Source organism: Cupressus sempervirens, chromosome 3 (assembly GCF_028749045.1).
Source record: "Cupressus sempervirens isolate cs-2001-9-10 chromosome 3, ASM2874904v1, whole genome shotgun sequence".
NCBI lineage: Eukaryota > Viridiplantae > Streptophyta > Pinopsida > Cupressales > Cupressaceae > Cupressus > Cupressus sempervirens.
Window position 1 is genome coordinate 1089326724 of NC_143120.1, and position 4774 is coordinate 1089331497.

The window sequence follows — 4774 nt, forward strand, 5'->3', positions numbered from 1 at the left end:
TGAAGGATTACATTGAGGAGTTCTACAAGTTGACTATTTGGTCTGGGCATAGAGAATTGTCAAAGGAGAAGGTAGCACGGTATATTAATGGTTTGAGATTCAATATTCAGGATGAGGTTGGTATGCTAAATATTTCCACAGTGGAGGATGCTTATCAGTATGCTTTGAGAGTAGAGGAAAAGCTAAAGAGGAAGAATCAAGGTAGTTCTCGAGGGAAGGAGAAGCAAGATAGTTCGGTACAAGCTAAACCAAAAGCAAAAGGTGAACCAAAACCTATTAAACAAAGAAGAAGGATAGGTGGAGGTGTATTCAGAGGTAATTGTTTCAAGTGTGGTCAAGAAGGGCATAGATCTTTTGAATGTTCTATTGGTAGGACAGCTACTATTGTGAATGAGGTTGAAGACCAAGAAAATCAACCTGAGGAGGAGAAAGTTTGTTGGCTCGACGAGTATTAATGGGTAAGAAGACATTGGATTCTTGTCAGAGGACTAGTTTGTTCAAAACTTGTTGTAAGTCTGGTGGGAAAGTTTGCAAGGTGATTATAGATAGTGGTAGTACTGATAACCTTGTTGCTGAGGAGATGGTTCAAAAACTTGGTTTGAAGAGATTGAGACATCCTTGTCCTTATAGGATTGGCTGGTTGCAAGGTGAGCATGCTTTGGAAGTGAGAGAACAATGTCTTGTTGATTTTCAGATTGGGCAGTATAAGGATCAAGTATTGTGTGATATTGTAGATATGAACAGTTGTCATGTGTTACTTGGTAGAGCTTGGCAGTATGATTGCAGGGCTATGCATGATTGTGTTAGGAATGTGTTTACTATTGAGAAAGGTGGTAGGAAGTTTTCTTTGATTCCTTTGCAGAATGAAGGGCTCGGTAGGAGAAACCTGAGTGTTGGCAGTCGAGTTGAGTTGGCAAATTTTGAGAAGATTGAAAATCAGCATGGGAAGCAAACGTATAGAACACCTGTGGTGGATGTAAAGGAGAAGAAGAAAAACAAGGGAAAGAGTGTGCAAGTTGAAGATTTGGAGGACATATATGTGAAAAACCAGTTTGGGATTTATGTGCTGAATCCCGAAAAATGTTCTTCCAGCTATTAGAACATCTTTTCGGACTTAGGGAGTCTGATGCAGGAGCATCTTGCATCCAAAATAAAGGGGAGACATGTTGAATGTAAAATTAAAAATTAAAAATTTAAAAAAAAAAAAAAAAAATCTGGAGGAGAGAGAAAAGTGACGAAAATTAGAGAAGAAATAATAAAAAAAGAAAAAGGAGAAAAGAAAGGAAAAGAGGATTTTTATTTTCGAGGTGCATAGGTGGCATAAATAGAAAAAAAAAAAAAAATACTTGTCATTACATTAATCGAGGTGTGTAGGTGGCATCTTAGAAGCTTGTGGAAAGTTTCTTAAATCTTGCATTTAATATTTGTTGTGATCCATAAAAGAAATGTAATTTTCTAATTGGGCCACATGGTGGTGCTTAGTTGTAATTCTAGAAGGTTATGGAAGTTGTAAGGTTGTGGATATTGTGTAGGCAGAATTTTAGAAGGTTGTGGATAAGTCATGCATTGGGTGGTAAGTGCCTATTTAAGCAAGGGATATGAGCATTTCTAATCAAGTTTGAGAAGTAGAAGCTAGAAGGCATGAAGACTTCAAGGTGTGAAAGCTCTAAAGGTGTAGCTCTTAAAGTAGAAATTCTTGGTGAAGCTCTTGGTGTGAAGACTCTTATTTAGGATTTCTCTTATGTTGAAGAAGTCATATCAGCTTGTGGGTGTTGTAAGGATTTTTCAAGTATAATAAAATTATTTGTGAAGCATTTTTTTTTTTCTTGGTCCCTATATTGTTGCATTCTTGGTTGTGAGTTGTTAGAGTGGTGTGACCCTCTATCAAGTGGTATCAGAGCATCCTACATTAGTGGTATTAGAGCCGTACCTACATTAGTGGTATCAGAGTGGGAATTCCTTAGTGTGTGGACAGATCGTCGAACGTGAGGCAGTTTACACCAGGATTTGCAAAGAAGGTTGATCTTGTGGCTGATTGATCTTTTATATTGGTGGATTTTTTTAGGGTTTGCTAAATTTTTGGAAGATGCCTCCAAGAAGATTGGACCCCAAGGAAAATGATGACCTTAGTGAAGCGATGGAAGAAAGAATCTTAGAGAAGATAAGAGTAGAGGTCAAATCAGAGATTGCATTGATAAAGAGTGACATGATTGCTGAAATTGTGAGTGCTTTGGGTGGTGTACCTAGGCATGTGGGTACTGAAGATAGATATGACAAAGTTGCCGAAGACTTTGAAGCTGCTAGTGAGGATAGAAGTGATCATGAGGAGAGACCTATTGGAATTTGGACTACTCAGTTTGCTCGACCTGGATCTCAGTTGAAGTTGAAGCATAAGATGGAGGTTTCTAATTTTTCAGGTACTTTGAATCCTGAAGACCTGATTGATTGGATTGGTGAATTAGAGGACTACTTTGAGCTTGAGGGTATTGAAGATCCATTGAGAGTAAGGTTGGCACAAACTAAGTTGAAGGGGACATGTTGCTCTTTGGTGGAAGGAACTGCAAAGAGACAGAGAAGAGGAAGGTGAAATGAAGATCACTAGATGGAAATTGATGGTGACTAAGTTAAAGGCAAAGTTCATTCCAGCTAATTATGAACTTGAATTGTTTAAGAGGTTGCAGAATCTGAAACAGAAGGATATGACTGTGAAGGATTACATTGAGGAGTTCTACAAGTTGACTATTTGGTCTGGGCATAGAGAATTGTCAAAGGAGAAGGTAGCACGGTATATTAATGGTTTGAGATTCAATATTCAGGATGAGGTTGGTATGCTAAATATTTCCACAGTGGAGGATGCTTATCAGTATGCTTTGAGAGCAGAGGAAAAGCTAAAGAGGAAGAATCAAGGTAGTTCTCGAGGGAAGGAGAAGCAAGATAGTTCGGTACAAGCTAAACCAAAAACAAAAGGTGAACCAAAACCTATTGAACAAAGAAGGACAGGTGGAGGTGTATTCAGAGGTAATTGTTTCAAGTGTGGTCAAGAACGGCAAAGATCTTTTGAATGTTCTATTGGTAGGACAACTACTATTGTGAATGAGGTTGAAGACCAAGAAAATCAGCCTGAGGAGGAGAAAGTTTGTTGGCTCGACGAGTATTAATGGGTAAGAAGACATTGGATTCTTGTCAGAGGACTAGTTTGTTCAAAACTTGTTGTAAGTCTGGTGGAAAAGTTTGCAAGGTGATTATAGATAGTGGTAGTACTGATAACATTGTTGTTGAGGAGATGGTTCAAAAACTTGGTTTGAAGAGATTGAGACATCCTTGTCCTTATAGGATTGGCTGGTTGCAAGGTGAGCATGCTTTGGAAGTGAGAGAACAATGTCTTGTTGATTTTCAGATTGGGCAGTATAAGGATCAAGTATTGTGTGATATTGTGGATATGAACAGTTGTCATGTGTTACTTGGTAGAGCTTGGCAGTATGATTGCAGGGCTATGCATGATTGTGTTAGGAATGTGTTTACTATTGAGAAAGGTGGTAGGAAGTTTTCTTTGATTCCTTTGCAGAATGAAGGGCTCGGTAGGAGAAACCTGAGTGTTGGCAGTCGAGTTGAGTTGGCAAATTTTGAGAAGATTGAAAATCAGCATGGGAAGCAAACGTATAGAACACCTGTGGTGGATGTAAAGGAGAAGAAGAAAAACAAGGGAAAGAGTGTGCAAGTTGAAGATTTGGAGGACATATATGTGAAAAACCAGTTTAGGATTTATGTGCTGAATCCCGAAAGATGTTCTTCCAGCTATTAGAACATCTTTTCGGACTTAGGGAGTCTGATGCAGGAGCATCTTGCATCCAAAATAAAGGGGAGACATGTTGAATGTAAAATTTAAAATTTAAAATTAAAAAAAAAAAAAAAACAAAAAAAAATCTGGAGGAGAGAGAAAAGTGACGAAAATTAGAAAAGAAATAATAAAAAAAGAAAAAGGAGAAAAGAAAGGAAAAGAGCATTTTTGATAAGTAGGAGATGATTTCCACAGCTAGTCAAATTGTGATGTGAATATCAGGATTTAACTGTGTGATTTTTGAGTCAAACTCGATGACCCATGTTTCATGAGTAGTGATTCAACATGAATCCATCTCTCATGAGAATAAATGGAACACTTAGCACTCATTGGATCTAGGTGATGCTCACAGGGGTGAAGCACCGGGACTTCCCGGGAGGTCACCCATCCCAGTACTACTCCAGCCTGAGCGCGCTTAACTACGAAGTTTCCTCCACAGTTAAACCCAAAGCTTGCAACCCCATTTGCAAAACCTTCACCAAGTGTTGTGCCTTATGAACCATTCATTAGAAAGCCCCTTAAGCTCATCAATTGATAAGTAGGAGATGATTTCCACAGCTAGTCAAATTGTGATGTGAATATCAGGATTTAACTGTGTGATTTTTGAGTCAAACTCGATGACCCATGTTTCATGAGTAGTGATTCAACATGAATCCATCTCTCATGAGAATAAATGGAACACTTAGCACTCATTGGATCTAGGTGATGCTCACAGGGGTGAAGCACCGGGACTTCCCGGGAGGTCACCCATCCCAGTACTACTCCAGCCTGAGCGCGCTTAACTACGGAGTTTCCTCCACAGTTAAACCCAAAGCTTGCAACCCCATTTGCAAAACCTTCACCAAGTGTTGTGCCTTATGAACCATTCATTAGAAAGCCCCTTAAGCTCATCAATTGATAAGTAGGAGATGATTTCCACAGCTAGTCAAATTGTGA